Source organism: Hyperolius riggenbachi, chromosome 8, assembly GCF_040937935.1.
Source record: "Hyperolius riggenbachi isolate aHypRig1 chromosome 8, aHypRig1.pri, whole genome shotgun sequence".
Lineage (NCBI taxonomy): Eukaryota > Metazoa > Chordata > Amphibia > Anura > Hyperoliidae > Hyperolius > Hyperolius riggenbachi.
The window spans coordinates 169,916,728-169,929,620 of NC_090653.1; the positions used below are offsets into that span (position 1 = coordinate 169,916,728).

General features: G+C 44.5%; 1 protein-coding gene across 2 annotated transcripts in view; it reads left to right on the forward strand.

Annotated features, from left to right (window-relative positions):
- Positions 1-5,774: 5,774 nt before the first annotated feature.
- Positions 5,775-12,893, forward strand: part of OPHN1 (oligophrenin 1) — a 331,531-nt gene continuing 324,412 nt past the window's right edge. Inside the window, exon 1 of one of the 2 annotated variants that reach the window (XM_068247665.1) lies at positions 5,775-6,577. The gene's annotated coding sequence lies outside the window, so the exon portion shown is untranslated. The remainder of the gene's footprint in view (positions 6,578-12,893) is intronic. The other variant, XM_068247666.1, reaches the window with a different exon arrangement.

Below are 12,893 nucleotides of genomic sequence, written 5' to 3' on the forward strand. Positions count from 1 at the left end.
CGCATGTCAACTTTCCTGCGGTTTAACTGCACCAGGCTCAGTGTGTCTAAAATAAAATAAATAAAAATGTTTCCTTAGAAAGAACCCAAAGTGAACTTTTGGTCAAAAATCAAATACTTACCTAAGGAGAGGGAAGCCTCTGGCTCCTTCAGCGGCTCCCCATGCTGTCCTCCAGACTTCCGCCACTGCTTTTTTGCTCAATGTAACTGCGCTTCATGCACGAGCAAGGCCATGCCCAAGCAGCTCCAGCTTATTGCGCAGGTGCAACCATACTCGCGCAGTACGGCCGCGCTTATGCTTGAAGAGGAGCTCGGTCAAGTGCTGGATCGGAGGATGGCGTGGGATGCCTCTACAGGATCCAGACTGTGCATTCTTCTTAAGGCCCATACAGACGTCGGATTTTTCCGAACGAAATCAGGCATGTGTACAGACTGTCGTTCGCGTGATAAGACTGAGTTTGAGCGAATCGCCCGGCGTCCGGACGACTGAACGACGGGACGTTCAAACGACCCGTCGTTCGGAAAAATCCAACGTCTGTATGGGCCTTTAGGTAAGTATTTGAATTGTGATTTGACACTAACTGATTAATTGAAAAGGGCTGTTACTTTCCGGACGACCCTTGTAGATTCTTAAAACTGAACGCACCAGAGCTCCTGTATTATATGGAGCAAAACTACGAGCCAGTCCGAAGTTTTTTTTTTTTTTTTCATCAACAAAAGTGGAATTTCTCTATGTGTATCTGTTGGTGATACAGTGGCACACTCCCTAAACTTCCGTAATGAGAACAAGTGTAGTCCTACGCACAATAAGTAGAGCCGGAATCAATTCATTTTATGCAATGCATCACGCTGTAAACCTTGTGGATCAAACTTTACACACGTTATACGCATTACCGCAGTTTAGTGAATATACCCCATTGTACTGTGGTCCTGGCGACACATACTGTATATACTAATAGCAATATGATGCTCACAGATACAGTAGCAATTCACTTTACCATTATGTGATGGTTCTTATCAATATTTAAAGTGGACCTGTACTCAGAACTTCCTGTCTGCTCTACAAGATAAGCAACAGCTTGATAACCTTTAAAGAAATTAATTTCTTTGTTACAGCTGATACAAATCCTGCAATTAATCTGCATTGTATCTACTTCCTGCTTTCATGGAAGCAGACATAGGGTTAAAGGGATACTTAAGTCAAACAAAAAAAATGAGTTTTACTCACCTAGGGCTTCCAATAGCCCCCTGCAGCTGTCCGGTGCCCTCGCTGTCTCCCTCCGATCCCCCTGGCCCAGCCGACAGCCACTTCCTGTTTCGGTGACAGGAGCTGACAGGCTGGGGGCGCGAGTGATTCTTCGCGTTCCCAGACACATTAGCACCCTCTATGCTGCTATATGGTATATGATATATACTATAGCAGCATAGATGGCGCTATTGTGGCCAGGAACGCGAAGAATCACTCGCGTGCCCAGCCTGTCAGCTCCTGTCACCGAAACAGGAAGTGGCTGCCGGCGGGGCCAGGAGGATCGGAGGGAGATGGCGAGGGCACCGGACAGCTGCAGCGGGCTATTGGAAGCCCCAGGTGAGTAAAACTCATTTTTTTTGTTTGACTTAAGTGTCCCTTTAAAGAGAACCCGAGGTGGCTTCTAAGAACGCTAATTGCACACAGAGGCTGAGTCTGCGTATACTGCCCAGCCTCTGTTGCTATACTGATTCCCCCACAGGCCCCCCTGCGCTCTGCCCCCCATAAATCATACGCCGAGCTGTCGACACGCAGCGTGTTTACCTTTGCATCTGTCACTCTCGCCGCTCCCCGCCTCCTCCATAGCTTTAGTCCCCGCCTGCGTCCCTTCCCTCCAATCAGCGGGGAGGGAAGGGACGCAGGTAGGGACCGGCGCTATGGAGGAGGCGGGGGAGCGGCGAGAGTGACAGATGCAAAGGTAAACACGCTACGTGTTGACAGCTCGGCGTATGATTTATGGGGGGGCAGAGCAGAGCGCAGGGGGGCCTGTGGGGGGATCAGTATAGCAACAGAGGCTGGGCAGTATTTTCAGTTGTTTCACACTTTTTGGTTATGTACTATACTTCTTCCACATGTGTTAATTCATAGTTTGGATGCCTTCAGTGTAAATCTGCAACGTTCATAGTCATGAAAATAAAGAAAACTCTTTGAATGAGAAGGCGTGTCCAAACTTTTGGTCTGTACTGTATATATAGTCTTGTCACTAACTGTCCTTCGAAGGAGCTCACAATCCAGTTCCTATCATAGTCATATACCTATATTGTGTAGTGTATGAATTGTAGTCTAGGGCCAATTTAGGGGGAAGCCAATGAACTTATCTGTATGTTTTTGGGGTGTGGGAGGAAACCCACACAGACACGGGGAGAACATACAAACTCCTAGCAAATGTTGACCTGGCTGGGATTCAAACTGGGGACCCAGTGCTGCAAGGCAAGAGCGCTAACCACTACGCCACCGTGCTGCCCAGATCGCGATCTACCGGTAGATCGCAAAGGACTTATGGTAGATCCCGACCCCACTACATTTTCCATTCAGTGTATACAGTACAAGTGTGCTCCTAAAATTGTACATAGGTAGATTATTTTGACTTGCTAATTTTTTAAGGTAGCTCACAAGCTGAAAAAGTGTGGGCACCTCTGTTTTATTATATCTTTTCAAGGGACAACACTGAAGATATGACATTTTGATAAAATGTAAAGAATTCAGTGTACAGCTTGCATAACGGTGACAATTTGCAGTCCCATCAAAATAACTCAACACACAGCTGTTTTGCTAGCTAAACCGCTGTCAACAAAAGTAAGTAAACCAAAAGTTAACAATATCAAAAGTCATCCCAAAGTGTCAATATTTTGTGTGTTCCCCATTATTTTGTTAGCCCATCATAATTTTAGGGTTTGTTTCCACTAGGGGCTGACATCTTGGTGCTATGCGGCATTCTGGATAAGCCGCGCAAATGTCTCTGAGTTTCGTGTGCATGGTTGGGAGTAGTTGGTTGGGAGTGGTGTTTTGGCTATGTTCCTCTATGGAGGAATGAATGCTTTGTCTGGAGGAAACTTCTGGGTACTCTGGTTTCCTCCCCCTAATAAATAAATAAAAAATATTGGAAAATACACATCATGAGGCCTCCGCTTCTTTGCAAACCTTGTGTTCATGTTGAGCTCCACTACAAGGGGACAGATCGTTTATGGGTCATATAAGTATAGCTACCAATATAGCCCCAAAACAGTATGGCCAACCCCATCCATAAGTGTGGCCACCATGGCATCCTTCATCACGACACATGGCAATAACAATGTCACACCAGTATAGTAAGGATTCTCAAACATAGCCATGTCCCCCCATTAGTAACAGTCTCTGGTGGCTGGATAGAGTACTGGTTAAGGGCTCTGCCTTTGACATGGGAGACCAGGATTCGAATCCTGGCTAGGTCAAGTACCTATTCAGTAAGGAGTTCAAAGCAAGACTTCCTAACACTGCAGGGTGGCCTCTTGAGCGCTTTGAGTCCGACAGGAGAAAAGCGCTATACAAATGTTCTGATTATTATTATTATTATGTAACAGTCTCTCCAGTAGTAGTAGTAGTTCTTAACAGTAATGCCCCCCTAGGACAGCCATGTTTCCCTTCCCCCATGTAAAGTAACACAAGCAAGCAGGCGCCGTTATAGCTGTCTTGCCATGCTCTGCAGTCCCTATTTTCCTACTTACTTCATTCTCCTTACAGCTCACTTTTCACATTTCTAACAGCCATGACTCATGTGAAGTCAGAAAAGCATTGACAATAGACTGGTGGAAGAAAATGGTAACCTTTCGGTGACCGAGGCAGATAGGAGGATAGGAACTGCAGTGCATTCTAAGACAGGTAGCTATAACACCCCCTGCTTTCTTGTGCCTCTATGGGCTGCCATTATTGCGTAACAATGCAAAATGGTGGAGATTTGGGCTCCACCATAGGCTGTAATGTGAATTACAGCTATAGTGGCATTCAGACAGTAATTTGGGCGCTGTCTAAAGACGGAGCCCAAATTACTTTAAAAACAGCAGTAGCTGCCAGCCGGATAGCATCTTTCCTCTAAGTCCATGGCGGCCTGTAGGGGGAACAGTAATCAATGCCACCGAAATTTTGCAGAAGGGTGAGACAGTTTTTGGCTTCACCCTGCGCTCAAATTTCCTGGCACCGTTTTCATAGGCCACTTAGGAGGGTGGACCTTTATTAAAGTGAGGGAAGATTAGAGGTTTTCCCCATCCACCCAGGAGATGCTTCCCAGTAGTTATGGCCAGGGTTAAAAGACATCCGAGGTGAAAATAAACTGATGAGAAAAACAGTTGTATTGATCCTCCTTCTCCTAAAAATGACTTTTTTAGACATCACACAGTTTTATTTTATATTTAAATCTAGTTTTTAAGTTTTTACTGTTTCATTGTCTCTGCTCAATGACACATTCATTGAAGTATGTCAGAGCTCAAATCATTGAATTAATGACCCTATTTATCTCTTTCCTGCTCTCAGAAGCCATTTACTGACAAGGAAGAGTTGTGTGGCTGTAAATACTTATCAGTGAGGGTTAAGCTATAGTCTTACCCAGGCAGAAACTGTCACTTTCATACCTGAAAGTGACACAGACTAGTTATTTGAGTACTTAAAGCCTCATCTACACATGTAGATGAGGCGGCGATCCGGCGGCTCGATTAGCCGCCGGATCGCCTCTTCCGCGTCCCCGCTTGCGCGCCGGAATCAATACCCGCTCGATTCCCGCTTGTCCCCTCGCGGGGAGCGAGCAGGGGATCGGCAGTGGGGAGATCCGTCCTGTCGGATCTTATCAATCGAGCCGCATCAGCGGCTCGATTGATAAGGAACATCGCGGCCGCATCTACGCGTGTAGATGCGGCTTAATACTATACATTCACATGTCTATCTCATCATGTCACCTCGGTTGTCCTTTAAGTTAATTGGTTTGGATGCTATGGCAGCAGGGACATTGGATTAGGACTATGGTAGGGATTAGATTTATGGTGCCACTGCCCATACATGGTACAATTTTTTCATTTTGTGTCGATTAGATAATTTTGTTTGATTGTTCAGTTAGATTGAATATAAAGATTTTTCCAACATGTCCGATCGGATTTAAACTTTCATTCAATTTGATTGTTTCGGTCAAAGAAACGGGAAAATCGTACGTTTTTATTGTACCATGTATGGGCAACTTTAGAGCTTCATTGTACATAGCTATGAACTATGTAAAGCACTGTGGAAAACGTCAGTGCTATTTAAATTATATTATAGTATTAAACTCAATGGAGATTCTACCCCTTTCTATATGGGGAAGTTAAAATATTTTTTCTTGTCTGGGGGTTTCGCTAAGTGTTGTTGCTGATAATATTATATTGTTATTCCTTTCCATTTGTGATGTTGCCCTTTGAAGGCATCTGTTAATGATAGTGAATCTAGTGCTCCACAATTCTACAAATTATGCAATGCTGGGATGTGGCTGTGTTTCCCCCCAAATATCTGAATAATAACGAGCTCCTCCCTCTTTCAGAATCAGGTATGCCCATGCAACACCTTACATGCCAGCTGTATGACATGTGTCACAATGACGTTCGGAATGACGCTTGTCTGCGAAGCTGGACTGGAAGGCTCCTGCAGTTGCCCCTGAGCCGTCTGTGTGCGGCGCTGTCCGGTTGATTCCTGCCATTATTACCTGCAGCTAATGGTGACTCACATCACACCTCACAGCAAGGAAACTAGGCAATCCTGCGGAGGAATGTCACTGCTCAATACCTACGCTGTAGCTAATTCTAAGCATGTCGTCATCAGGAAAGGACTCAACCTGCACGCCTTTACTGTGCCAATACAGAATAATAAGGGGAATTTAATATTTATCATTTTTTCTGTTATTCCTTTTTTGAAACGAACCAGAAATAGGTTGCAGCTTTAGGAAACAAAAGCTGTATATTTAATACCTATTTTATATAAAATACAACATATCATACACGGCTGCAGTTGAAAGAATAATAAAGGGAATCTCGCCCTATAAGCTTCTGCTTCCAGGCATCATCCATGCCAAAGTAATGTTAGAGCTGCTGGTTATGAAAACACGAGCGGAGCACAGTAGGAGACTTCTCCATAGACGCCCGTGTGTGTCCTCAGGCACAAAGCACCACTGTAATACATAGGCACAGGCTGCACCTCACTTCATCCCCCCCATACTGACCGGAAATGGGATATCCCAACAGATCCTGGAAGAGGCTGGAAACACCACAGCCTGTCACTTTAAGAGGAGAGAAAGGCTGGAGAGGAGGAGGCGCCTTGTGAGTCAGACTCAGGGCTGCCTGAGCAATAGAGGAGGACAAGGAGATCTTCCTGGAGGCAGCTGGATTATTGCCCTGTCACCGGCCACAGCCCCCCCAGCCTAAACACATCAGGGTGACATGAAAGCACTATGTGAGGCATCTCCCCTCTCCTCCATCACTGCGCCGACTGCCTGACTGACATACAAGGGAGAGGAGCCCACAGCCCAGCATCCCACTGCACTGCCATTCCACAGAGGAAACAGGTATCACACATCCATCCATCCCTCTGCCCTGATCCATGTCTGATGTGTGGCTGCCAGTCTGTGCTGCTTGACCTGGGATAAGCGTGGACCGTGGACGTCCATTTATAAAAACAAAGCGAGCAGATAATAGATCCTACAGGCAGAGCGCCAGGACATGACAGATAGGTTCCTGTGACGAGATCTGATCGCCAACAAAGAGGTGGCTTTCGACATATACAAACTAACGGCATCTCTCAATTGAGTTATACACTTCCTGTGCAAGATAGGCTAAAAGTGGGTTGGCAATTAGAATTTTGGATTTTTTGTACCACATAAAACTCAATCTGCTGTGGTTTTTTTTTTTTCTCTTTACACATTTTTCACAGTTCTATTCCCCCCCCCCCCCCCCCCACACACACAAGCGCAGACACACACACTTTCCCAATTAATTTAAGAATGTGTAATGAGAATTAATGGAAATACTAAATCATATTTTATTTTTACCTGGAGTGTAGCTATGGTTTGTTTTAATTCTGCATGTGAATCTGTCTTTTTGTTGTTATTTTTTTAACACTGCATCGTGTTGTGTTATGCTGTGTTATTTCCAAGGTATGAGTTGTAACATCAGTACTATCAATACAGGTCGCACATGGTTTTGGAAGTTATGTTTTTTATTATTCTTATCAGCAAACTTTGAGCTGCTTTCATATTGTTGTTTTGTTGTGCAACAATGCAGTGTTACCACATGTGACCACACTTCTGCATTGTAATGAATTGTACTATCCAACTCCCTGTTTACAGTGCATTCCTGGATAACGTGTGTGAAACCAATGTGTTTCATAGCAACTGAGTATGCTATGAAAAAAATGTGCACACAGCAAGTGATGCATTATACTGTGTGTTATGCAATGCACAATAGGCCCTTATTCAATTGATTTTTTTCTCCTTTGGTGATATTTTCACACCTTAAGAATAAAATACATTCAAACTACCTGCAAGCAAGACAATATTTAGAATTATTTTGGCAGTATTTTTTTTCACCTACTTTTTGGTACTGTTTCAATTGCTAAAAAGGGTCATAGTGTGAATATGCAGTTAAAGTAAGGCCTTGATCCAAAATGCTACAAAATTGAATTATCAGATTTGCAATTCTAAGGTTAAGGTTGTTTGAAGGCCCTCCTACCCTCCTGTTATCACATCCTTGAGATGACCAACATCACACCATAGGCTTCTGTCACACAGATCTTCCCACCATGATGAGGTCAGATGTCCTACTCTTGAGAGGACCAGCACCATATCACTGGCTACATCTACAAAGACCCACCCAAGATAACCAGATCAGCGGTGCTGTCATTGAGATGACTAGCACCAGAGACTATTCACACATTCCCTGCTACATGATCTGGGATCCTGGTCTTGAGATGACCTGGTTTATACCAGAGACTACTGTCACACAGACACTCCCCTCTGTCATGTGATCAGCAGTCCTAGCCATGAGATATAAAGCACCATGCAAGAGGCTATTGCAGATACTCCTATCATGCCATGTTCATAGGTGCTTCCTTTGATATGACCAGCTTCATGCCCGAAGCCACTGTCCTATAAACTTTTCCTCCCAAGACATGGTCAAAAGCCGTGGCATAGAGATTACCAGTATCATACTAGAAGCTAGTTTAGCAAAGACCCCTTTTCCAAGAAATGTTCTTTCCCTTGAGATTACCAGTGCTGTGCCAGAGGATGCCTTCACACAAACACACTTGTTATGACCTCAAAGGTCTGACCTTTAAGATGATCTATGCCAGAGGCTACTGCCACACAGACTCTTTCAGCAGGGCATGGTTAGAGGTTCTGCCCTTGAGATATTCATCACTATACCACAGGCTGCAGATGTTAAGACTCTCCAAACCATGACCTGATCTGGTCCTGTCTTTGAGACTGAAAAGCTCCATGCTGCAGACTACTGTCAAACAGACCCTCCCCAATGCCATTATCAGAGGTCCTGCCCTTGAAGTGACCAGCACCATACCAGATGCCGGCATTAAAGCGCAAACAAATTCTGTGGCTCTGTCTAAACCTATTGGTTCTTTAAAAGCTGCATGTTTTAAATAACATAGGAACTGGTATAATCGGTATGCTATCAGTTTTTGTGATCCATTTGTTTTTCTTGTCTCTAATGTGAATTGAGCCTTACTGCAGGTGTGTGCACGTGATTGCAGTGGCATTAGTGCTATTTCCTTTACCTATCAGTAATGCTGTCTAAGATAAGTTTTGGAAATTTTTGCCAACTAATCAAAAATCCAGGCCAGTGCGGCTGCCCATGTGTGCTTCTGCTTCCTACGGGGTGTACCTCATTATCTACTGGAGATGTAGCAGATCAGCAGAATACTATTACTGTTATTACTTTCACTACTACTGTCACCTTTACCTTTCTCTCTTTGTCTTTCCTTCCACCCTTCCCAGATGGTTCCTGTCCAATCTGGTCTTTATTGTATGATATTTTTTTAGCTATAACGCTCACATAGTTAGTATGTTCACAATGAAGAAAGTTTATTAATCCTTAACATTTTTAGGCCGTTGATCAGGCTATAAGGTACACTTAGGGCTCGTTTCCACTATAGCGTTGCGTAATCGCCAGGAAATCACTGCGGACGAAATCGCATGCGGGTGCGATTTTTGCATGCGTTTTTTTCCCGCGATTTCGCATAGAGTAGTAGGTATGCGTTTTTTTTTTTTTTTTTTTTTTTTTTTTTTACCAAGTCACTGCCTGTGTAAATTAACATTACTTTCTATGCAAAATCGCGGGAAAAAACGCATGCCAAAACCGCATGCGATTTCCCTATTAAATACATTAAATGTGATTCGCATAGAGGTGTGCGGGGAGTGAATTCTGACGGCTCAGCCGTGCAGATTTTCCCCGCACACAAAAAACGCTCCGCACAACACACAAGTGGAAACAGGCCCATCCACTTGTATTGGCTGTGCGAATCCGCATGCGGACAACGCATGCAGATTCGCTATAGTGGAAACGAGCCCTCAGTCTAGATCTAATGAACCACCGTTTCTGCATGGTGGTTCTTTTAACACAATTGGCCTCAATTCACTAAGCAGTTTAGACTAGTCTATTGATGGTTTTTAGTCTACTGATGGTTTGGTCAGTTGCATCAAAGGAGAATCCACTATTACCAAATGTTTTAGACCTGGTCTAAACCATTTGGCAATTAGGTCGGTAAAGCAGGGGAAATGGCCAAAAGATGCAATTCACAAACAAGTAGCTATGACTGACATCCTTCTCCTTTGATGAGCTCTCCACTGCATACAATTAAACTCCTCCATAATTGAAACGGTTCCAACCTCACATCTAAAATACCTCACAGAATTACTGTACTGACAAGTAATCAGCTGGTCTAATCTGTCAGAAAAAGTTGGCGTTGTAAGTCCTTGTTTGCCTTTGTGAATTGTGTAATTACTGAATGTTAAACCCCATACACACGCTCAACAGCGGTTATTTATGCAGCACAATTGTTGAACAATTTTTGTTGTGAAACAAGTTTAAATGGCTAAAAAAAAGTATTTTGCTATTGTTCAGAAAGCTGATAAGAATGAGAAGAAGTCAATCCAACTGTTGGAGTGACTTTTTATCAGTCTTATCAACTTTTTGAACAATAGCAAAATAATTAATTTTTTTTTTTTTTAGCTGTTTCACAACAAAAGTTGTTAAATTGTGCTGCATAAAAGACCGCTGTTGAGTGTGTGTATGGGACTTTAGATCAGGTCTAAAAACAGGTCTAAAACCTTACACCAAACCATCAGTAGACTAAAAACCATCCATGGACTAGTCTAAACTGCTTAGTGAATTGAGGCCATAGTATTAGCTATTACGGTAGTTGACTTTACTGAGAAGTCAGTAATTGATGCCTTGGTGCTGCTGACATCTAACTGTATTTATGTGCAATTTTTCCGCTTTCGTGGATCTCGCTGTGCCTTGTTCTTTTGTTTTTGTTCGTAAGATGCATTTTAACCACTTCACCACTGAGGGCTTTTACTCCTTGAACACCAGAGCAATTTTCACCTTTCAGCGCTCCTTCCATTCATTCGTCTATAACTTTATTATTACTTATCACAATGAAATGAACTATATCTTGTTTTTTTTCGCCACCAATTAGGCTTTCTTTAGGTGGGACATTATGCCAAGAATTATTTTATTCTAAATGTGTTTTAATAGGAAATTAGGAAAAAATGTGGGAAAAAATTATTATTTTTCAGTTTTCGGCCATTATAGTTTTTAAATAATGCTACTGTAATTTAAAACCCATAAAATGTATTTGCCCATTTGTCCCGGTTATAAAACCGTTTAAATTATGTCCCTATCACAATGTTTGGCGCCAATATTTTATTTGGAAATAAAGGTGCATTTTTTTTCAGTTTTGCATCCATCCCTAATTTACAAGCCCGTAGTTTATAAAGTAACAGTGTTATACCCTCTTGACATAAATATTTAAAAAGTTCAGTCCCTAAGGTAACTATGTTTTTTTTTTTTTTTTATTATTATTGTATTTTTTTTTTATTTTATTACAAAAAAAAATAATTGGGGAGTGTGGGAGGTAATGAGTTAATTTATTGTGTAAAAGTAATGTATTTGTATATGTAAAATGCTTTAGGGTGTAGTTTGTTTACATGCGACCTGTAAGGCCCCGTTCACACTTGCGGTTTTGTCAAAACCGCACCGGATGTCCGGACCGCACCGTATCCGGACCGGACCTGATCCGTACGGTTCCTATCCGGATCCGGTCCGGATCCGGTCCGTTTGCATCCGGTTTCCGTGCGGTGTGAACACGGTTGCGGTCCGGATCCGGTTTCTTAAGGAGATAACAACCTGTTATTACCTGGGGTCTGGGAGGTCAGCAGAAGGGTCTGGGGTCATTGTTGGAGACAGGTGGACGTGTGGAGACCATCCGTGGATACAGAGACTGCAGTTGGGACCATGGATCCAGGCATTTTTTACTCGTATACCTGGGAATTCTCTGTTGTTCGCCTCCTCGTTATCAGACTAATCAGACATGTTGCTGCCTAGAGCTCCAGCATGAAATCGCTGCTGCCCCACCTGAACGCTGGGCCCATGTGGTCCCCATCCAAAATGCATAGGAAGTGGGGTAGAACGTCCGGTTTTTGTAGCCAGTGTGTTGTGCGCTCTCCGGTTCTCATTGGTTTCCATTGGCCGGATGGTGCAGTCCGGCTCCGCTCCGGATACGGCTGCCGGAGGAGCCGGACCAAAAAATAGCGCATGTTGGAACGGACGCCGGAGTCCGGATCCGGTCCGGATCCGGTCCGGCTCCGGTCCGGCAGAACGGACGCATGTGAACGGACGCATAGGCTTTCATTGCTATTGCCGTGCGTCCGTTCCGTCCGTTCTGCAAGCGGTCCGGCTCCGGCACGGCGATTCCGGATGGCCACCGCTAATGTGAACCGGGCCTAAGCGTCCGGAAGGGCGCTTACAGGAAGCACTACGAGGCTGGGAAAATCACAATGATCGCGCTGTTTCTCAAAGAAGCAGCAGATCATTGCGGGGGCTTAGATCAACGAACGGGAATAGATTTTCCTGTTCATTGATCTCCGGGCGAGCGGGCGGCGGCGTGCACGAGCGGCGGGAGCGCGTGCGGGAGCATGGACAGCGGCGGTAGCGCGGAAGGTACGGATTTCTCCGTCCCTTGGTTTTTTAGGGGGGAAAAAAGGGACGGAGAAATTCGTACCGCAGGGGGTAAAGTGGTAAATGTTGAAATGTTCAATTGTTGTTGTATATTGGAAAAATCAATAAAAAAAAAAAACCTTTTTTGTGAAAAATAAAAAATAAAAAAATTAGGCCAGGCAGTACCAGTTCTAGACTCATTGCCATGCAAACTTGTGAGGATGCCGCCCCCCCATCCATAGTATAATTGCCCCAGTATGGGTAGACCGGAGGGGGTCACAGCCAGGAAGGGGAATGATCAGACACAGCGGTGGGAGGGGGGTTGGACCTCACTCCACTGTTCAGTACAGTGGGCAGCATTGCAGGAAGTGACGAGAGCGATGGAAAGCAGTGCTGGATTGAGGAAGTGCATGAGTCATTGTTTCCCCCGCTGCCTGAATAATTACATCATTTTGCACAAATAGCTGGAGGTGGGAGCATGGACAGGGAGCCCCAGGTGAGGGGGGGGGGGGTGGTCTGACACCCCTCCCCACCACTGTGCCAACTGCTCCCCTTTCCTGGCTTCTATCCCCACCAGCTCAGCGCTCCCCCACAGGTAGGCGGGCACCCCCCAACCCCAATTCTGCCGTCTGAGAAATGAGCCTCAACCTGCCT